The sequence below is a fragment of the Lycorma delicatula genome, chromosome 9 (assembly GCF_047948215.1).
Source record: "Lycorma delicatula isolate Av1 chromosome 9, ASM4794821v1, whole genome shotgun sequence".
NCBI lineage: Eukaryota > Metazoa > Arthropoda > Insecta > Hemiptera > Fulgoridae > Lycorma > Lycorma delicatula.
Window position 1 is genome coordinate 125,646,683 of NC_134463.1, and position 24,817 is coordinate 125,671,499.

At 29.9% G+C, this 24,817-nt stretch overlaps 1 protein-coding gene across 9 annotated transcripts in view; it reads left to right on the forward strand.

The window, feature by feature from the left end:
- LOC142330041 (uncharacterized) overlaps positions 1-24,817 on the forward strand; it is an 80,161-nt gene that overhangs the window by 24,872 nt on the left and 30,472 nt on the right. For 3 of the 9 annotated variants that reach the window (XM_075375061.1, XM_075375053.1, XM_075375057.1), the window contains 2 exons: positions 7,088-7,220; positions 22,712-22,883. The exons of 3 other annotated variants lie outside the window; for them this stretch is intronic. The gene's annotated coding sequence lies outside the window, so the exon portion shown is untranslated. Of the gene's footprint in view, positions 1-7,087; positions 7,221-22,108; positions 22,183-22,711; positions 22,884-24,817 lie in introns of those variants that run through there. 3 more of the 9 variants (XM_075375056.1, XM_075375054.1, XM_075375059.1) reach the window with 3 other exon arrangements.

The following is a 24,817-nucleotide window of genomic DNA, read 5'->3' on the forward strand; positions in this document are numbered from 1 at the left end:
CATTTCCTGAATGGCAGGAGAATAATCGGAGCCGATGGAAACTTTTCATGACTGAGCTGGCATTTGTTCTTGGCAAAGGCAACATGGAGGAAAGAGCTAGAAATATCAACAGTCTTAATAAGGAAGTAAAAGACGCACTGAAAGCATGCGGTACTGAAATTCCGACAGCAGTAATCCAACCTGAAAGTTCCAAGTTACCATCACAGTGCTGTCAAGATTGCAAGAGAAATGAAGATAGTAAAACACGATTCTATTGTGTAATGTGCAAGAAACTTGTTTGTAATATATACAAAGAAGAAACTGTTATTGTGAAGCGCATGTTATGCAAAAATGTACCTGAACGAACAGTTCAAAAATGTTATTTTGAGGCAAAGCACTAGTTTACTGCAATGACAGCCAAAACGTATACATTTTTAATTTTACAGGTGTCCATTATTGAATTTCTCTTGTGAATGATATAAAATTTATTGTACTTTGCTTCTACATTCAGTTTTTAATACTTTTAATTATTTGAAAAACTGTATTTCATAACTAAATAAAGCTATTCGTTGAAAATAACAGAATCTAAAAACAAATATTACACTAAATCACAAAGTAGTACTGGGGTAGTCAAAATACTCTGTTTGGTAAAATAAAGGTGTCGAAAGCTTGGCAATGGGAGGGTTAATTTAGACCGGGTCTAAGCCACGCCATCAGACAGGTGGAAAATAAATTATGGTATGTCATAACAAAAAATCTTCTATTTGAAAAGTTATATTTTACAAACCAGAAATAAATACTTGTTAATTTGAGATACAATACGTTATCGTTGTTCTTTTGTGCATATTTATAGTTTCAATTTATTTGAAGTTTGAAGAGATTCTTTTGGAATTTTGAAAACTACAAATTCATAATTATTATAAAAACATATAGAGTCGTACATAGCTGCAAGATTTCAATTAAGATAAAGATGAAAAAGGACTAATAAATCTAACAAGAATTTCCACTAAAACTGATGGCAATCTTGGACATCTCTTTGTAATGCCAGGCAGAAAAAAAAATTGCACTAATAAGAATTATGTTTCTAGTGTACCACTATTTTACACAAAACATGAAGAGACTACTTATTTATTTTTAACAGATCTCCAAGATCGAGAAGGGTTTCAAAGAGAAGCTTTCACTTTTGCAATACTGTTAAAAAATTTTACTGAAAAATAAAACATTTTTTTTTCTACTAAATGTAAGTAACATTGTACTTACTTATGATCGTAGAACGGTCCACTTGTCTCGTACAAGAACATATTAAATATTAAATAATTTAACTGTAATCTGGTGAAAATTTCATTCTCATTGTTTCAAATTCCTCTGTAAAGTTAATGAACAACAAAAGCTGAAATCATGGCAAACACGGCTGCAAAAAAAAAAAAAAAATATATATATATTAAACCCCTTAGCATAAGAGCGACAAAAGTTAATAATTTTTTATCAGAATAAATTATATCTTAATATTGTGAAACTTAATAATAGATATCGATCACCTTAATTCAGTATTTATTATTAATTTATTTTTTATTTTATTTTGTAATGATTATTTAATCATAAAAAAAAAGTTGTACATTTGGTTTAAATATTACCATGAATTACACTACAGAAAAATGGTTTTAATACCGTTGTTTTTTGTGCAATTCAAATAATTTCTCTCATAGCATTCAATAAAAGTGTTACAGACTGATTATACATCAAATTTACTTCTATAAATCATTTTAATACATACACCCCCCTCTTCTAGTGGTTGTATAAAATAAACAATCAAAAAATTCAAAAAAAAAAAACAATAATGTTCAATTTAAACATAAATTTATTTTTTTGAAGTCGGCACAAATTAAAACAAATAATCAACAATTTGCCGATTCCCACCATTCTAAAAAAAAAGTTATATTCCAATTATATGCACTTAATAAGGTGAATAGTACTGTGTGCGATTTCATATCTGCAAACCAAAATTAAATCGAAGGCCAGGGTATTTAGTAACGCAAATTTAAAGAAAACCTGATTAATGAATTATACATCTTAAAGTATGATATTACCTTACCTAATATCTGTTTTTCTTTAGTTTTCTTCTGAATCATCCTCAGGAACAACTCTTTTCATTCCCCAGCAGTAATCGGCAAGCATTTTTAGACCATTTTCCCTGGAAGCATGTTTCCATCTCTGACACATCCTAAGAAAAGTGTTCATTGTGCTTATCAGTTACGTTGCTAAAGTTAAGTGGAAAAAATTTCAAATGTGAATGTAAGATATGTAATTTTCTTTAGACATATTTGTATTTGAAGTCGCTTTCTTGATTAAAATTATTTCCTCTGTTAATTTTATTTCTTCATTTTTTGTAAAATCTTGTTTTTTTGTAATAAGTTATGTCCTTATGTTTGTCCCAATTTTTATTTCATATCATTCTTTTTTTTGGTCTTTATTATCCCATTTTTTCTTTGTTTTCTGTACCTCACCTTACATTTAGACACAAATATATTGTGGTAAGAATCTACCCTGGATGTAATTTACAATCCATAATTTAATTTGGAAATCTCTCCTAATAATTATAATAGTCTAGTAGATGGATTTCACAAATATATGTAAAAGTTCTTTTATAAATTTCAAAAAGAAATCCTGTTGACTTCCAGTTTATACATACAGGGCGGTGTTGGGAGTCTTACACATATCACCAGTGGCAGCGACCCTATGGCCCCTAACCACCTCCATGCGTAGGCTATCCCTATCCTGCCCACCATGCATGCTTTGGCAGAACACATTATCAACGATAATGTAGCCTCCGTTCACAGTGGAACTTCTTTCTCTCTACGTCTATTCACGTGTGGAGCGACCAGTATAGTAGGGGTCCAGGGTTCGATTTACAGCACCACAATAAGAGGAGGGGGTCGCTGTGTACATCCAATGTCAGCAACAGTATAGATCAGGTCATTGTCAGTCCCAAGCCGATGGGTTGGAGAGTCCTGTACACGTTGACAGTAGTGACGACCCCAAGGGAGCCCCCAACCACCTCCTTGTACAGGCTGTCCCCTCACCATCTGACATATGAAGGCTAGCCCTTGTGCAATAATTTCTGTGCAATCTTGGTTTTGAGGATACCCTCTACCAAGGCAGCCATTCTCACCATGATATTTCGCCGGTCAACATTGTCTTCAGCAGATTATCTTCATCAAGCCTACCAACAGCAATGAAGCACCAGGATGTCTTGCTATCACCAGTTTATACTTAGTTAAAAATTCTGAAGGTGTAGTTCTTTAAGTTTTTAATCTAGCTCATACTATCTTGACTATTTTTCCTTCGCTTTATTATAAAATTAATAAATGTAATAAACCTCTGTCAATTGGATAATGTTTAATTTCCCTACATATGTGAAATCTGGTTTATTTAATTCTATTGGTAAGCTGTAATCAAATCTCACTCGTGTTTTACAGTGGTAGTTCAACGTACATTTGAATGAATTTTTGCATTTTATTGTACGATCAAATGAAAATTATTCTTTTGATCCATTTTTGTCTAAAAATCAATTCCAAGGGGGTGTTTGATGCCTGCAGAGTAATTAGACAGTTAGATAGAGTCTGAAGGTAAGCTGAGAGCAAGTCTGGTTCTAGCAGAGAATACCAGGTCTGAGGTATTGCTTGGTGATGGGATAGAGATGAATGAGCAGTGTAGTTTTGTCGTGGTTATAGATTCCTCAAAGGGAGAAGACTGCAAAGCTCGAGTGTTATCGAGCATTGCTTAAGATTAACGTGGTGACAAAGCTTGACTTGGCAATCAATAGGGTGGGTAAATGCCTCCTCAGAAGGTTGCCAAGTATGTCGCAAGGAGAGCTGATCAGAGGTACTCTTTCCGGCTGGTGCCAGATAGAGCTGCTAAGCAAACAGCTCTGGGTGGAGACAAGGGTAGTGTTCTACAAACGGATATGGTGCCAACCCAAAATAGGACTCTAGTGGTTAGAGCAGAGGGACATTCTTATGTGGTTTATCTTTACTAATTTTGTCTTACTAATTCCCTCAAAACATTTTTCTATAATTTGTCTGTCTTCTTGAATAATTTCATTGATCTATGATTTCGCAATTATAACTGAAACTTTGGTCGATTATCCATTCCCCCCATGTTAATTATCAAGTCAATTTATTTTGAAGCTTTCAGCCCATTTTAACTTCAAATATTTTTATTAAAATTTTGGCCACTTTCGAACTGTTAAAACTCACTTGTAAAAATTTTCACGATTAATTACTGTATTACTTAATAAGGTGGTAATACGTTTTAGGTGTTTTTTTAGCCCTTTAAAACATTAATCTTATCACCAAATTTTTTATTCAAAAATGCACTTTTCAAGAAAAATTATTGAATAATTATGATAGTTAATATAAACAAGAGTATCTATTATTCACAGTTTTAACTGTTTACACAGATGCTCCGAACTAATGATTTTATGATTTTGAAAGTAACACAGATCTATTTTCTTTTTGCAATTGTACTGACCTAGGACTGGACCCACCCACTTTTGAAGCATTAGTCAGTCCCCACCCAGTGAGAGGTCGCCACCTACGCAAAACGGCCATACTGACATTATTGGCCACACAATTGAAATTAGTTGCTCAGTCCAATTTCATACACTGAAACAATCTTACGCACCACAATATATTTTAAGAGTTTATATATATATATATATATATATATATATGTGTGTGTGTGTGTGTGTGTGTGTGTGTGTAGACTACTTAACATACTCCTGAAAGTAATTTCTTACATATAAAGACCGAAAATACCTTTTTAGAGAATTGCACATAATATACTAAAAACTACTATCACAAACACATAATATGCAAAAATAAGACAATAAAATTCACAATACAACATAAGCCCCGACCTGAGTACTCACCTACATAATACATGAATGAAAACATGATTAATAAAATACACAAAATACATGCATAAATACCAAAGATGCAACATCATGCATATACATAAAAATCAATACACTTAATACATACAGAAACTAATCTTGCTCGACTACATATATACAATACTATAAATAATAATGAAATACACAACATTAAAACACAAGCCCCAACCAAAAAGGAGCACTACATCAACTACGACCCATGCAAGGTACTCCTACTCGCCGTCCTGTGCCTCTCTTCCACACACTATAGCCTCAACAATGGGAGTTTTACCCTGCCACGCTACTTCCAAGGCAAGCATCTTAGGGACTACATTCCTGACCATTAACTCCCCAAACTCATTCACTACTGGGTGCGACAGCCTAGCATAACATGTTCTCAGTAGTGAACGACCCCACAATACTGGCATAGGGGAGAAGCCCTCTTCCCACTTCATCCTAGTTAAGCGGAGGCACTGTACCTTCCAGAGCTACTTGAAAGACTTAAGATTGCAGTGAAGCTACTTGAACTTCACTGCAATCCCTACTCAGGTGCCCCTCCCATGCACAGTTATAACACTGCTTCCGGTGGTCGGCCACAACAAAGCAGCGCTCCTCCGATGATCTGTGGGAGACCCTATGGCAGATCCAGCAGATTTTAACTCTGTGTTTGTCCAGCAAAGCTCCGCAACGGCCACTGCATAAGAATGACCCTCTGCTCTAACCACTAGAGTCCTACTTTGGGTAGGCACCATATCCACTCATTGAACACTACCCTTGTCTCCACCCATGGCTGTTTGCTTAGCAGCACTATCTGCCATCAGCCAGAAAGAGTACCTCCAATTGGCTCTCCTTGCGACATACTCGAAGTCACTTACCCATCGCATTACCATTGCCAAGTCAAGCTTTGTCACCGCGTTAATCTTAAGCAATGCTCAATAACACTCAAGCTTTGCGGAGTCTTCCCTCTTGGTGGAATCTACTACCATGATGAAACTACGCCGCTCATTCATTTCCATCCCATCTCCAAGCAATAACTCAGGCCTGGTATTCTCTGCTAGAACCAGACTTGCTCTCAGCTTACCTTCAGACTCTTAACTGTCTAAGTACCTTGCAGGTACCAAACACCACCTTAGTGTACCCGCTACTATTTCCGTTAACATCCAACACATGGACCGCATCACTCCCCAGAGCACTGGTGGCATTGGGTTCACTCATGCAAGTAAACCACTCCTCCCGCCAGAATCTCTTGCACAGGACAACTACTTCCTCCTCGTTGACTCTCTCGATGACCAACACTCTGCTGGAGCTTCAGGACAATGTCTTTAATCTCCTTCTTAGTTTTGGTGTTTTCTTTTACAAGCAGGGTCAGTTTCCTGACTTCTTTATCAACCGCCCTGACTGCCTTCAACACCTCCGTGTCAGATCCATACCCCATAAGATCCACCATCTTCTTCCCCAGGCGTTGACTACTGAATTCAACTGGACCATCCTCCTTAGCAGGTGCCTCTGCAGCTTGCGTACAAATGGAAGACCTAGACAGGCTTATATGTGGCCTAAAGCCGTTTACCTGTAACATTTCACAGCAAAATATCCATTGGTCACATGCGAACCATCATGATCATGTTGAAGAACTGGCCAATATATTCCACCTGACCTCAACTAAGAACACATCTATTTAGATATACTTTTAACTAAAGATGTTTGTCTCTACGTACTGATAGATTCTTTATTATAATACATTATATTTCTTACTTTTATTTATAATATTTATACAAAGTGTGATGTCAATAACAAAAAATATTAATGTTTGGGTGTTTCTTCTTAAGTTTTCTTTGTCTACACCATTCTTTTTTTTTTCTCATGCGATCATTGTTCTGCAGTATATTGCACTTCACAATCAGTAGCATATATTATCAAATTACAAAAGAATTCTTTGATTAGTGTAAATAAACTTCATAAAGAAATACTGAATTGATTGTATAAAATATTATAATCCAGTTAATTAAAATTCTGCAAAAAAAAAAGAAAAATTTCTCAATATATTATGAATTTTTAAAAAATAAATTACAGTAATAAACAATCTATGTAGAATTCAAAGTTCATTATTAATTATTATTATTACCTCATGTATTTTGGGAAAGAGCAAAATACAAAATTAATTTTTGTTGTTGCCAGGGGAATCCAACAACCTGGTAGATTTTCCAAGATGGAGGAGTTTACTACAGAGTGGTTATGTCTGAAAGGAGGTAGTGTTTGTTATATTATCTGCTCATAGTGACTTACAGTAAAATTACACGGGTGATTGCAGGTAAAAAAGAAGGAAAAATCCAGTTAGTTAATGTAATTGTTTTTTGTCTGTAGAGACATATAATTTAATAATCATAAAATTTTATAAAGATTGTACTAACCATCATACTCGTGCTATTATTAGTAAAGTTAGTTTCATTTAAGTAAATAATCGCTTTGCCGGCCTCCATGGCGCGAATGGTAGTGTCTTGGCCTTTCATTTGGAGGTCTCTGGTTTGAATCCCGGTCAGGCATGACATTTTCACACGCTACTTGTCATTCATCTCATCCTCTGAAACAATAACTAATGGTGGTCCTGGAGGTTAAAAAAAAATAGAGTAAATAATCGCTTGGAGAATGTGTAATTCACAAAGTTCTTCTAGAATTATCACTTTATACAAATTCTGTTTTAATCTAAATGAAAATAAAAAAAGTTTAAAATGAAAAATGAAGTTTAAAGTAAAATGAAAATGTAAAAAGTTTAAAAATTATCTTTAAAGTAACAATTTTGGAGCACAGAACTTACTTCATCTGTTTATATTTGAAATAATTTTTTACATTATCACCTTTCTCCAATTACCCATCTAAGTCTGTTGCTTTTCCGTTTTGCTTGAATTATTTAGCTAACATTGCATTTTTTTTAAGATGTCACAGTAGCTTGAGTTTTTCATTATAAATTCTATCCACCATTCTACTTGCACCACAACATTTCCTCATAATTTATAATTTTTTATTCTTTATCTTGTTAGTTTTTCCTGTATGTTGTTCTGATATTCTATAGCTGGAGTTTCTGATTTTAATGTTTTGTCTCTCTTAGTGCAATTTATGCCTGTAAAACGAATCGAGTAAACCCTATGAGAAATTTCAAACTTAGTAAACAGGTGGTTATTTTTTTAACTAGAGATCTCCTGAAAAAGAGAAGAACTTTCTACTTGTACAACTAGTATTCTTCCCCAAACTTATTTGTAGGAATATTGAATCGGTGCACTTATTAAAATAAACTGAGTAGCTTAGTGAAAAGAGATATTAAAAACAGATTTGAAAAAAGGAGAACTAAAATGGCCATACAGAAAAATTGTTGTGATGCTGTTTTCTCTGCATAAAAATCCCTTGTGCAAAATCTTTACAACTAATAAAAAAAATTAAATTTAAAACTAGTACACTTGATTCACCTTGTGGCACATAAAATGTTCCACATAGTAACAATATTCACAAGTCTATTATTAACAAATAAGGCTATGTTAATAGGCTAGTTGACTGTTTTTGAGAAACCAGTTTATATTATGCCTCACGGTCTATTTTATTAAAATATAAATGTTATACATAAATGATCATTTACACGACTTATTTTGCATTTTTATAAAGTAATTAAAATTTTCCACCAAAACTCTTCAAACTGTCATTGCCTCTCCTATGACAACACACCTTATAAAACAATCAGATGTTTAGTGGAGTCTTTAAGATGTTTCAAAAATTACCAAGTCTAAAATGAATTCAAAGTTTTACAAGTACTGTGTAGTGCCTCAGTGTGAAAGTACTACCATTAAAACTCCTAACAAATTGTTTATTTAACTGTATATATGTTATATGTTAATTTATTTAGTAAGATCCAAATTGTAAACAAAATCCTTCATCTTTGGCGGTTATAGATTCTAATCTTCAAAGACCGGTGAAGAAATCGTATTAACTTTTTCTATATGCTAGGTGGATGAAATTTTATCGTCTAGTAACACAGATTGAAGTCTTAAAATAGGAGTATATCCTGCCCATGAAGCACAGGTCTTAATAATGTCAATGGTAGATTAATGAACTGAATAGCATCTTTTTTTTAACTACAGATATTTTGCAAACAAAAAATTGAAATTATTTTGTTTTTCACACTATACCATTTGAATACCAATCGGCATAGATGAATGAATCCCTTTGTATTACTGTACTTTGTATTAAATTTTCTGCACAAGATATACAGTAGAGATGTAAAGCCCGTGGTTTTTTTTACTTCGTAAGTTCATTTTAAAATATGCCAATCAAATTTTGCTACACCTCATTAACAACCACTTATACTGTCTGGTATAAGTTTGTTATACCGTCCAAAGTATTTGCTCAGCCTTCTGTTCAGATTAGCAATTTATAATGTCATTTCATTTACATTCGCACATATCATCTTCATTCATCCCCTGAAGTAATACCTTACGGTGGTTCCAAAAGCTAAACAAAAAAAGAGAGAGCCCATCTTTAGTATGACATAAAATAAAACTTGTACTAGACGATGGCAAATGCAGATTTAAGATGCATACATAATTAATATAATGTTCTATAGTGAATACAGCAATCTTTTACTACTAAAAATAGGGTAACAACAACATCTAAAATATAGTATTGTGCAAAATCTTTACAAATAATTATTGAAAAAATTCAATTTAAAACCAGCGCCATCGATTCATCTTCAGACATATAAAATGTTCCATATAGTAAAAATCTTCACAAGTTTGTGTTATTTATAATAAATAAGACTAATTAATTATACTTGTTTATTTTTACTAAAACTCTTTAAACTTAAATGCAGCATTCCATGAAATGTTTTACCATTTATGATGTCAAAAATTAAAATTTGTCTTTTACAAAAAGAATCGCCTTCAGTTATTTTGTAAAAGAAATCTGATCATGAGGTTTTACGTTGTTTTTCTATAATCTAATTAAACTTAAAATTATACTCACTCATATCATCTAGATGATTGTGTTAATCTTAATCTGATCATCATTTTATTAGCCTTTTCATCTTATTTTTTGTTATATATTCATCACATGCACAATTTTCTAAGCGTTACTTTAGTATGTTGTTCCAGCAGTAAGTAGTTGAAATATCGCAATTTTCTGTAGCTGAAACAAACTTGAAACAATCTGCAGAAAAATTAGTATAAAAATAATAAAATAGATTAACAAGTTATTAATATTTTAATTCTTTTGGAATCCATTTTTCATTTTTTATTCTTCATCACACAATTTTTTTCAACATCGATTAGTTAAAATATGACATAATCTATACCTGAAACAAATATTCTGAAACAAAATTAGTAAAAATATCAAGGCGGTTGATAAAAATACAGTTTGGTGTACTTGAAATATACATAATAATAAATAAAACAGTACTTCAGAAAATTCCGATCAGGTTAACATGGCTTAACAACATGTACTTAATCTAATCTTAAATAAATAAAAAAACAATATTAAAATAATACCCTGCTTTATAATCGCGCCTACTGTGGACGGGGTATGGAACGCGAACGCGACTTAACATAATTAATTCTAACTTAAAATATATAATGAACCTGTAAAAAAAACACAACACATAACATAATTAAAAAACAATTACAACCTACTGAGGGGCCTACTGGGGAAACGCGATTTTTCCTTAATTCTAACATGCAAATTTAGTCTAACATGCACATGTTTGTAAAACAAAACAAGAATATATAATTACCTGAAAAAGAAACTTAATTCTACTGGAAAAGGAGCACCAGTTACGAAGTAAGTAGTCCTCCCTTTAATCGTTATTATAAAACTAAATAGTTAAGCCACATTAACGCTGTTCACTCTTAACCTATGTAAGTAATCGTTGTCGTACCTGCAACAAAAGATAAAATAAACTATGTTAGTATTATTTATGTACCGTTAGTAACAAAAATTTATTTATTCAGTAGCATTAAGAAAATACATACTATCTAATCGATAGCTATTCTATAGCGATGTTATAATTCAATTTTATTATTTAAAAGAGTGGAAAAGAGCTTGTGTATCTATTTATTTATTGATCTAAGAAAACAAGACCGTTTATCCAAAATACTTAATTAAAAGGAACATTGTTAATCGTTATAATAGAGTTAATAGTTAAACTGTAACTTAACGGTTCAAGAAAGTAATTTTAATAAAAAGAAATAAAATAGTATTCTTTATCACGTCATTTTATCTTTATTATTTTAAATCGAACAGAATGGAATTTTTGTGTTTTAATATTTAATTATGTTTATTAATAACTTTTTATTCATTTTTTGATTAATAATAAATTAAAAGAAAATTTTTGATTACTAAAAGATTAATTAATTAATTTGGTTCTTTATATTCTGAGAACTTTTTTTTATAAATACTTTTAATAATAGCGATTAATGTAGAGTATTTTTATAATTAAAAAAATGTAGCAAATTAATAAATGTTAAAAAATTTATTAAAAAGTAAAAATATTTAATTATTTATTTGTATTGATGAAAATTATTAATTTAATAATACATTTACAATTATCAGTGGCAGCTTGTAACTAAAATTAGGTGGGGGTGCTGCTCCAGAAAATTTTTTTCTGGGCCTTTTCAAGGTAGGGTTAATGTTTTCTGTAAAATAAAAAAAACAATGAATCATAGAATAGCTGAAAGCAGGATAATAACCTAATTCTACATTTTATCGCATTCAAGAATATGATTTGTGCGCTTAAAAACCGTATTCTGTTGAACCGAATAAATAATAGAATGTGAATACAGATAATATTTTTTAGCATCATTAGATAATAATTTAATAAAGTATCCGCTTAAAAAGATTATGGTCCAACGGTGCTTAATTTTAATTTCTAGGTTCACAGAAACAAATACATAATTAGGTTTTACTAACTACCTTCTTTTTCACCTTTCCAGTGTGTTTTTGGACAGATTTGGCGATCAAAGAGCCCTTGCTTTCCGCCATCTTCTGATCGCTACAGAAAAAACAGCTAAACCGCTTTCATATTCCTTCCTCTGACTAAACAAGAAAAGGGAACATGCAATGTTCCATACACACGTGGAGTAAAAAAAAAAACTACCTTCCACCAGACGCCAGGGTCAACAATGCTGTGGCCGCAACAATGCTCTCTCTTCCTCACAGCCTTGTGTGCAGCTTCCTATCTGTGCATGCGCACAACAGCCAAAACTATGCTGCTGGAACTGTGAAGCGCACAGTTCCGTACAAAGATTTGTGGGTGGGACTGTGGGTGGGGGATGGCTACTGACATTAAGGTTAGGATTATATATTGTACGAGTATAAAGAAGGAATTAAAGAAAAAGGGACATTATGTTAAATGTTATTAATAATATAAAGTGAAAATAGGGGATGCTGTGGTTCCACAGTGCCTATACGCAAGCAGCCACTGATGTATATTATAATATATTAATATTAACCTTTTTGTTTTGCTTAAAAAAGTATTTTCAATACGTAAATTAAACGCTTTAAAAACTTGTACACAACATCACATTCATTAGTATACGTTGGATTACATAAGAATGAAAAAATCTATCGATTATACTAACAGTAACAACACCACACCTGTTATCTAAACTGTACATTATAATGCTTAAATATTTAGAATGATTGTTAAATAGATAACATAAGGTTGTTTTTAATTCCATATTAAAAATATTTACATAATGTTACAAAAATTTATAAAACTTATTTAAATATTATAGTTCAATTTTATAAGAAAAAGAAAAATCATAAAAATTTACCTGATGTGGCAAATATTGATCGATATGATGATAATCATGACTTTCAGTACTAATCAAGTTCATATTACGTATAAAATATTTAAAGGGTAGATACATAAAGGGTAAGTCAGTTTTATTGAATTAAATCTCTGTAGAAATTGAAATATTTTTATTCTTTTACTTAATTTATTTATACATTTGTTATAATAATTTGATGAATAAGATACAAAGATATAAAATATAATTATTTTAAAAATGATAAAACTTCTCTTACAAAAAATAAAAATTACGGTTAACTGACATACTATAATATTTCTCAGCCTGTCCCCTCCCCCCAAATTATAATAGTAGTACTTACCTTAATTTTATTGCCCTGTGGTGGTAGAGGCCTTCAATTGCAGCCCACGATAACAACCAGGTTGATTCGTCTTCTTTCTTCTGATTCCTCAAACACGATCGACCAGCGCTTTTATGAATCATCCGGATATCAAGGTACAGACTTGTAGGTATCCGCCGGTATAGACTTGGCACCGGTGGATACGAAGCTGAAGAACTGCAAAGAAGGCCACTGTACCGCCGAACTGGATAATGATGCCTTCTTAAAACTAAAAGTTCAAATCAGGGTTTGCTGTTTTTTTTACGATCATAGGCGATAATCCATTTTCATGAAACAACATGAAAATAATTAGAGGTATAAAAACATAGATTTATTCCGAAAATATTAAAATAATTCAAGTTGAAATTATTTCATACCCGTAATAATCGTATTTAAAAATAAGAAAAAATTATAAAAGATTTTATTATACGCTTTAAATAAATATCTGATTTACAGATTTAATTCACCGATTTTGAGCTTGCCCTGATTCAAACAAAACACATAATAAAAACAAAATAATATTGCAGAAGTATGTAGTTGATGACTGAAGATCGCTGAGAGGATAAGGGCCAGGGTGGACTATACCCCCCCTTAATGAAAAAGTATATAGTAAAAGTTAAAAAGAAATTAAATGATTTTCATTAATTACACTAATTCAAGAAACCAATTAAATTAATCTGAAAAATCTAAATTAAAAAAAAGCTTTAAAAGAGCAAACTTTATAATTAATTTTACTGTTAAATTTTAATTCGCTTAAAAAATCAGAGTAATATAACTAAAAATGAGCTTTTATTAAAATTAAAATAAAAATGTTAAATGTAAATTAACTTCTAGTGAAAAGAAAAATTAAATGAACAGTCTAAATATTAAAAAAATTATAATTTTGAAAAAAAAGAGTATTTCCCTCGGTGGATAATCGGGAGGACTGATGCTGTTGATGCTGAAGCGATGAACTGAAGAAAATGTAGACTGTGGCTCGCTGGATGGGGTAAAGGGCCAAGGTGGAGTATCCCCCCTTTATTGAATAATAATAACAATAAGTTTAATTATTTAAAAAAATGTAATTGTTAAATAAAAATTAATTATTAATCTATGTTCAAAAATCATTCTTAAAACAAATAAAAAATTACATCCCCTTAATGGAAATAAATTCCTTACATAATAAAATTAGGTTATTTCTTTAAAAAAATATAAAATAAAAAAACAATTTAAAATTGTGCATTTAAAAATATTTTTAACTTAAAACAAATATAAAAAAAAACTTTATTAAAGCAGTTATGTATTTTCATTAAAAATCTAAATTTATAAATACTATTAAAACTAGAAAATAAATAAAATTTAAAGAAAAATTATTTTAATATAAAAAGTACAATTTTGAAAAAATGAGATGTTTCTTTTGGGTGGATATCAGGGAGGACTGCTGCTGATGGAACTGCTGTAGTCGGACCTGTAAAGAAACAGCACAAAAATATATATGGGTGTTAACATTAGTAACACCCATCTTATATCATTCGTGTATCCACATTAACGAATTGAGCCCGTATCGAAGGACGGCCGGTGTCCGACGCGGTTGAACGCGTACGCGTCGCGCACTCACTTATTGAAATATTACAACATATTTATGCTTCTTACATATCAGCTGAAGAAATTAATTATATGCAGAATATGTATAGCAATATCTGTAAGACCATAATTGTGTAATATTTCCTACAGATATATACATTTATATTCTGTAATCAGAGCGAATTTGTGTTTGCTGATATGTACTATTCCCTGCAAAGGCAGGAAACATTCAGTTATCCATTGACATTGTACTCTGTACACCGCAAAGCAGAGCACAGATAATGGTACCTGATAGATGTTACGTACTCAAGTCTCAAGTACCAAACATTTATGCTGGTTACTGTTAATTCAACATTGAATTGTAATCTTATTACTATTCACCCTAACTGGAACATAAGACCAGAACAATATTATCATTTAAGTGGCTTTTACACTGAAAAATGCCGAGTTATAATGAAGTTAATTAAATTTAATGCAGATGTATTTATAAAATTCATTACAATAAAGAGTAGTAGATATTATAATTGTCACAAGTTATATTCTTACGAGTGCCATATTTCCATAGTATATTACACAGAGAGTTCTTAATCAAAAATAAATTTATGATTTTATGGTTTCAACATTTCCAGTCATTCTAGAAGCTTTCACATACTGCTTCATGCTTTGCCACCCAAACCGTTTCAACCTTGTCCTCAAATAACAATCTCTACAATATGTTGTAAGAACAACTGAATTTTTATCGGAATATAATTTATCTATATAATCTAGAATAAGAACACAAATACTTTAAAAATGGAAGAATATTCTCTTCTGAAAATTACTAGGCGAGTAAAGATACAGGGCAATGTAATGTTTCACAAACGGTTAGTTTACTGGGTTAGAACGGTTGTAACTCTATGTTATTATTTAAATATCTAGAAAAAACATAAAACCCATACAATCTGTGATAAGAGGGAACAGTAAAATGATAATGTAGTAATAAAGTGACATGAAAAAAAAAAAGATTTAAAAAAATTATAAAATTTTACTGAATTTACACTTAATAAACATTTTTGAAAAATATGTTCCTAAAGATTTGGAATCGATCGATTCCAGAACATAAATACATTAAATTGACCGTTAAAAATGAATAAAAGGTAAAAATTTTGAGCTACAACAATAGGCTGAAGGTGATTCACAGTGAAAAGTAACATAAATTAAAGCACAATTTAATTATGAAGACGAAAAACGAAGTTTATTAACAGTAGCAAAAACGTTTTTATAATAATATCAGTAGAAATAATTTATTCACCTCATCAGAATAGAATTGAACAAAAGAATATTCTTGCATTGGGGGTTGATAATACCATAAATACTGAAATATACTGGTAGATTAAACTAGTGAACGTTATATTTGAAAGAATTACTGGCCTATACGATATAACAACTTCAATAATAGGATCTGGGTCAAAATAGATTCAAATATCATTAATTATTCTGAAACAAATACAATCGTTTAATTTGTACAATTATAACTAATAGAATCATAATAAGAGAAGTTCATGGGAAAATTCTCAGAAGAATGTAAAATTAAAAATAGGAATAAAGCAAAGGGGTAGTTTATCGCTAATTCTTTTTAACCGTGTCTTAGAAAAATTAAGAGAACGGGAGAAAAAGATGAAAAAAATTGGTACACACCGTGAAATAAAACCGGGTTGGAAGTTGAAAGTTATTTGAATTAATTGCCAAAACTTTCCTAATGACACTGCAATTTTCTCAAAAAATCTCACACAGTAGGAGAACAAGTAAACGGTATAAAAGAAATCGCAGATAAAGTAGGGTTCAAAATTTCCTTCAATAAAGCATTACTGATAACCAATAACAAAAATTCAATTCAAAATGTGGAAAAATAAACAAAGTTAATAAATTTAAATATCTCTGAGAAATAATCCAAGTTAACGGTTTATATAAAGATGTCAGTCTGTTAAGAACAAGATGATGTTCTTGCATTTTATCTTTATTAAAGGATTCTACTGTGAGCAACTTAAAAAAAGAAAAAATATGATCCAAATAAGGGAAAAAAGAAAACGCCCCTCAAACTGTTTCTCATATAATTAATAACTAATTATCTTAACCTCAAACAATCAGATTTTAGTTAATTCTTTGAATACTTTGTCGATCGACAAATAAATTAACCAACAGTTAAGCTTAAACTTAATGACCTAAATTTAAATATATTATGGCAACATAAGTTTATACTATATGTATAGTATATATTATAGCAACATATATAATATACATAAAAATCCACCACCAGTTAGTTTGCTTATAAACTACCCAAATTAATTGCTAATGGTTAACAGTCAGTAAGTTAGTATATGATTAGTAGTTAAAGACACAGATTTTTATAAACTACCCAAATTAATTGTTAATGGTTAATAGTTAGAAGTTAGTGTATATGATTACTAGTTAAGACAGGAGATAGTTAAGACACAGATTTTTTTATGTATATATTAATGTCACCAAAATTAAACAAAGTAAAACTTTTTTAAACATCAACAGAGAAAATATCAATCGGCAACTTTTCTCCTAAGAAATTAAAAATTTAATCTGATTGAGGGGTTAAAATTATAATTATTATTACTGTTATGTGTATGTTTTTATATAAACTATAATTTTAACTAATCTCTTTGTTTGTTATTATTATTATTGCATGGCCAAGTAAAGTAAAAGTTCTTTTTGTTTTTCACGAATGTCCTGATTCTTTTAGTAATCGTTTCATGTTTTATTGTACAATTTATATGTACTTATAAACCCTTCCTGCAAGTTAAAATTTTACAAATTTTAAGTAATTTTTACATATTGGTTAATATTTTTATTTTATTTTTCCACAATTAAATATTAATTGCCTTCTATTTGTAATTTTGGTTTGAATCAACATTCTCAGAGTATATAATCGACTATATACAAATAAACAAATTAAAAATACGAATAAATTTAGGTACTCGGGTGAAGTTAACAGACCAAAAGAAATGGACAAGGGAACAAACATTGTCAGTACCAGTAAATTCTAACATCCTATGGCCTACCGAATAACATATAATAATATGAAACATATCACAAGGACGGGCAAGATCAGTTACTATACAACGGTAATCCAAACAGGAATTTTATATGGAGCCAAACGCATAGCTCTGAACAAAGGGGAATAGGTAAATTGGAACCTGCTGAAAGACTGATACAAGGAAAATCCTAGGGCCCACAAAAACTAACGATGGTTGGAAATTAAGGAAAAACGAGAAACTTTACTGGGAAATAAATGCGTAAGCACCACATTAAGTTAAGACTGGCATTTTACAGACATCTGTCAAGAATGAATTTAAACAGGCTTACGAATAGAATTTTTGACAAGTGTAATGGTGAAAAAATGAGTATTAAGTGGTTCAAGCAAATTAAAGGGGACCTAAGGATAGCAAACATAAATGTGACGGATTTAAAATACAGAAGGTTGCTTACAAAAAAAATCTTAGAATTGAATGGGATCCAGAAGGAGAAGAAAGAATACGGTAATCGAAAGCAGTCAAAAGAAAGAAGGAAGTTGGACAGTGAAAGAATGAAGGAGTATTGGAGGGCTAAAAAACTAGCCGGTTAACTAATTTTTGTGATTCTACAGTGACCGGTGTTGAAAAAAATTGTTTAAAGATTTTATGAGAGGTGATGGTTAAAGTTGATTTGTATCATGTGACTTGCAATCGGTTTCTGTTTCAACTTCCTAGAAATATGGAACCGCATGAAAATTAAACATAAATAAGTAATTAATTATTTAAAATGAGAAATAATTCATTTCATAATGATTAAGATCTCTTGTGATAAATGAATGAATATATCTGTTGATAATTAACTTATGTAACAATAAAGCTGTGTAAAATTTTTTAACAGTTTTTTGAAAAAAAAGTATATTATTTTCAGTCAAACGGCGGGTTTGAGGGGTTGAAATTGAATTTTCTTTATGTTTTGAGGTACGAGAAGTACTAAAATATCATTCACTCAAAATTTAAGTTCCTTATATACATTAGCGTACATCATTTTCATTGAAACTTAGATATGCTGTAGTAGTGTAACTGAAGTTGTGCGTGTGAAAATTTGATGAAGACCGGTTGAGTTATTGAACTTATGTAGTGCATTGTACTGTGAAAATCAGTGCATTTCAGACTGCGAAATAGCGAAGGTCTCATAAATGAAAAGTTTGTCAAAACTGTGCGAGAATTCATTGTAATTACAGAAGTTTATTGTTTGAAATGTTTGGAGATGTTGTGTATGTGTAAGTATGATTTTTTTTTGTTAAGATTGCTAGATATCACAATCAGATTTTAATTAACTGAAAATTACTTTTAAAAATCATGAAAAAATTATAGAAGTACAGATTAAATAGTAAGGTCACTTTTGTGTATGTAAAAAGCCTTACAACTTATTTATGTCCTATTTGAATTCCATATTACTAAAATAATATTAGATGAAAAATAATCTGTAAACATGTACAAAAGAATACGTGTAAAACACTACCGATGGTAAATAAATGTAATATTACTGCTAATAACAACTGAATTCATTTTGTTATCTAGGATCTACAAGTATCTCAGAACTAATGAAAGCATAATATTACTGCCAACTTATAGCATAATATTCTACTGGTCTCGTTCCATCATTCTAATAAACATTATCTAATTTAAAAATTTTAATTAAACAGTTACTTAAAAAATTCCAGTAATAACTGGTTTTAATTTTAAACCGATGCATTTTTGATTAAATTCATTGAATAATTACATTTTTTCTTTTTTTTGTTTCTTGAGGAAATGAACTAGCCATTACCCCAAAAATTTCTTAAGCTATAGATGCAAATTAAAATTTAAAACAGCAGTTTATTCACAACAGCCTTGATATGAAAGCTGTCTATGTAAACTGGAATTACCTCAACTGAAATAGTCAGTATATGCAATAATCCTTGGTGCATTTTTTTTTTTATTAATTATTTCAACAATAATTAATTTTTTTGCATACACCTTTTTTTCAGTATATGTCAATGCCTAATGCATGCACTTTTCTATTAATTATTTAAACAATAATTAATCTTTCTGCATATACCTTTGTTTTCAGTATATGTCATAATGCCTAATGCATGCACTTTTTTCTATTAATTATTTAAACAATAATTAATCTTTCTGCATACACCTTTTTTTCAGTATATGTCATAATCCCTAATGCATGCACTTTTCTATTAATTATTTAAACAATAATTAATTTTTCTGCATATACCTTTTTTTCAGTATATGTCATAATCCCTAATGCATGCACTTTTCTATTAATTATTTAAACAATAATTAATCTTTCTGCATACACCTTTTTTTCAGTATATGTCATAATCCCTAATGCATGCACTTTTCTATTAATTATTTAAACAATAATTAATCTTTCTGCATACACCTTTTTTTCAGTATATGTCATAATCCCTAATGCTGCATGCACTTTTCTATTAATTATTTAAACAATAATTAATCTTTCTGCATATACCTTTGTTTTCAGTATATGCCATAATCCCTAATATGCACTTTTCTATTAATTATTTAAACAATAATTAATCTTTCTGCATATACCTTTGTTTTCAGTATATGTCATAATCCCTAATGCATGCACTTTTCTATTAATTATTTAAACAATAATTAATATTTCTGCATACACCTTTTTTTCAGTATACGTCATAATCCCTAATGCATGCACTTTTCTATTAATTATTTAAACAATAATTAATCTTTCTGCATATACCTTTTTTTTCAGTATATGCCATAATCCCTAATATGCACTTTTCTATTAATTATTTAATAATAATTAATCTTTCTGCATATACCTTTGTTTTCAGTATATGTCATAATGCCTAATGCATGCACTTTTTTCTATTAATTATTTAAACAATAATTAATCTTTCTGCATACACTTTTTTTCAGTATATGTCATAATCCCTAATGCATGCACTTTTCTATTAATTATTTAAACAATAATTAATTTTTCTGCATATACCTTTGTTTTCAGTATATGTCATAATCCCTAATGCATGCACTTTTCTATTAATTATTTAAACAATAATTAATCTTTCTGCATACACCTTTTTTTCAGTATACGTCATAATCCCTAATGCATGCACTTTTCTATTAATTATTTAAACAATAATTAATCTTTCTGCATATACCTTTTTTTTCAGTATATGCCATAATCCCTAATATGCACTTTTCTATTAATTATTTAATAATAATTAATCTTTCTGCATATACCTTTTTTGTAGTACATGTAACAATCTTTGGCGTACACATTTTTTATTATAAATAATTTAATTAATAAATTGATAAACATTTTACCAATAAATTAATAGATTGTAGAACTATTTTTCAATAAACTGCATTGCTTAATCTTCACCTAATTTAGGCTGTAGCAAATTTCAACTGATTGCATCATCTTTTTTTTAAATTGTAGGAATTCATTTTATTTTTAAAAATATAAATCACGGTATGTAGAGCAAACAGCAGTAATTGAACAAATAAAAAATTATTAGAATTTGCAATTTATAAAAAACCAAAATGTTGCCATGAAAGCATGGACAAAAGACTACAGCCTTAAAACAATTTTTTATTAAAAAAAATCTATCTAATTTAAAAAAAGAAAAAAATCACATTAACATATAAATGTCATAGCAATAAATATTATATTAAATACAATTTAAATGATTTATCTATTTTATAAAAATCAATTTTTTAACATTACAAAGTCTAAAGCACGTGGCTTTATAATAAATCAGTAACCAGTCAAAATTGAATATTAATTTATATAATGAATTTAAATACTTAACAACTATTATTCCTCGCATAAATATGCTGCTTTTCAATAAGTTTACCCTAATTTTACCTTAAATCCAGGAAAATAACTTTTTAAGCTAATATTAAACGACGGTTTTTTCCGTTCAGTTACACGACGTTAAATGCACATGTTTTAACAGGTTTGTGGGTTCTACAAAAGATTTGAGTCTGGTAATAATCATCCGCGGTCATCTGTTTTTGTTTATTAGATTATTTTTAAAAAATACGTTTATAACTTTTAAATAAATAATATTTGTAAATGAAACTAAATAATATATATTAATTAATGTCTTAATTACAATCAGTTAATAGTTTTAATTATTTACTTCTTTATACAATTAGGTACTATTTTAAATACAGATCTCTTTATTTAAATTTAAGTTGGCAAAATGAGAGACCGTTGTTTTTTTTATCGGTTTTACTTAACGTGTATAATTATTTGTAACATGATTTTTTTTTACAATAGAAAATTTAATAAATAAAGTTACAAATATAAATAACTAACAACATTAAATAAAAATATTTTCAAAATATACATCTTTAGAAGAAATCCTGTAATCGGTTTAGTCTGATAACCTCATATGTTTCGTGATAACCAAATCATATGTTTCGCGATTTCTAATTTACTTAAATCGTTTTGTCTACCTAACCTACACAAGATAGGTAAACTTACTTATATGAAAAACTATGTTCGTAAATGTATTTAATTCTTATTGTGTTATTTTAAATTGATTAGTTATAGTTAAGCTTATATCAAAAATTAATTAGATTACAAATAATCTTTTTAGTTTTAATGTAGTGAGGTTATATTACTTTTTTCTTCACTTGTGTGTAACTACTCGTGACAATGTTAAAAAAACGGCTGAAAAATTAATTTTATCGTGCAGTTGATACACACAACCAAAAAATTACGGAATCAGAGATTTATAAGGGGGTAAAAATTAATCCACTTTCATGGAATGAATACAGTATGTGGTTTCCAATATGACAGAATTTTACAAACGTCTTTGACGATTTTTTTAAATCGATTATCGTAGATTTTTATATAAAAAATATCGTTACATCGTGTCCTCTTAACCTTCATTATATATATTACCGCCCTCAGTAAAAATTTAAATTACTATTTTTTGAATTTATTCGTAAAGTTATTTTGTAATTTTGATCTGCAATACAAGATGTTTCTGTATTTTAGGTTAATATTATGCAACCTAATCTATTTGTCGGCCTCCGTGGCGCGAGTGGTAGCGTCTCGGCCTTTCATCCGGAGGTCCCAGGTTAGAACCCGGTCAGGCATGGCATTTTCACACGCGCTACAAATTGTTCATCTCATCCTTTGAAGCGATAACTTAACTGTGGACCCGAAGGTAAAAAAAAAATTAATCTATTTACACGTTTCATTAGTATGTAACCTCTGATGTAATTTTATAATACATTTAGCTTCAATTATTGTAATATACGTATAAAATAAAACAGATTGTTAAATTACGGGTTAATATTAATTTTATTATAGTAAACAGTATGAAAATAATAATTGCGAGAAGATAGTACTGTCGGATAAAACGTTTTGGGTTCGATTTCGGGTTACGATTGACATTATTATCAGAATTCATAACGTGAAAAAAAGCAATTTAAAAAAAATGCGCGTGATAGTGAGCGGTTAACTCGCGTGGTGCGAGTGATAGCGTCTCGGCCTTTCATCCAGAGGTCGCGTGTTCGAATCCCGGTCAGGCGTGATATTTTCACACGCTATAAAATTGCTATTTCATCTCATTCTGTGAAGCTATACATAACGGTTGGCCCGGAGGAAAAGAAAAAAAAATGCGGATATTCTGGATGTTGTCATTGCGAGTAAAATAAATTTAAAAAAACCGATTATAAATGTTCGTTTAATTCATGTCGGATAACTTTATAAATCATCGTACATCGACAGAACTGCTTGCCGACGCGCTGTCTACAATTTACTTTGCTATGTGAGTCACCCTCTCCAATCGCCGCCAGACCAGTCCTTGATCAAGGTTAAACTACTAGCGCTGTGCGGAACACCCGTTTGTGTAAAGTACATTTTAACAAAAATAATAATTAACGAATAAATACGCGTACTTACAAGATAAATACGTAAAAAATACTTTTTTATGCGATATAATTTATTTCAATATATTGAAATAAGAGAATAAATTAAAAAAATTATAAATATAATTAACAAACTTAATCTACGCTCGCTTCGCTCGCTAGTCAAGTTAGCGAGTGTAGGTTAAGTTTGGTTAAATTTCATTTATAATTATTACAAATTTATAATTTTATTACAAACATAATTATCAACAGACAAATGCCTCATTAACCTTGACCTTTATCATATTACCATATTTCTTCTGCTTAATAATTATTTTTGATGGCAGGCATTTTACGAAAAATTACCCAGATTGATTCTAAACGGATTATTTTATAAATATTACAAATAAAATCATGTTTTGAAATCCGATTATGTTATGAGATCGAACCCAGGATCTTCAACTTAAGCTTTTTTTTTTATTACCGATACTCGGATATACATTACGAATTGAGGTACTTATGATCCAAGCCGGGAATCGAACCTGAGACCATTTCAGCATATCTCGATTTTATTTTTATTATAATGCATAATATTTTTGAATGAAACTGTTAAATAAAATAAAACTGTTCTGAGGGAAGATTAAGTCTATTTTTTAACTTATTTAATATTTATTATAACAAGTATGTGATTTTGTGCTGAAACCGAGAATCAAAATCGCGACTTTAAATTTTTCAGTCTTTTTTAATAGGTGATACCTAAATAAAATTTTTAAAAGCGAAAATCAAACTCGCAGACTTTCATTACATCTATATTTTTTAATGAACTTATATATAGATGAAATTTATATTCTGTGGGAATCAAATAGAGTCTAAATTTATTTATTTTTTTTAAACGATTATCCGTGCATTAAATATCTCTATATATATCGAATCTTCAATTTACGATAATTTTTTTTTTAACGCGTAAAACTCATACAAGTATTACAGATATGGAGTGATGCCCGAGCTGTAACCGAACCCTAAAAATCAAATATAAATTTAATACAAAAATTTGATCTTCTTTAAAAAAAATTCCAATTTTTTTTGAACATAGGACGGTTAAGAAATTATAACGAAAAGAACTGGAAATTATACGACGCTTTAACTCTCGACGAGTACAAAACCTGACTTGTTTCTCGCGGAAACGATAATTCTATTTTAATTCGATAATTTATTATTATTAAATATTCGCCGTATTAGGTTGGAGGTT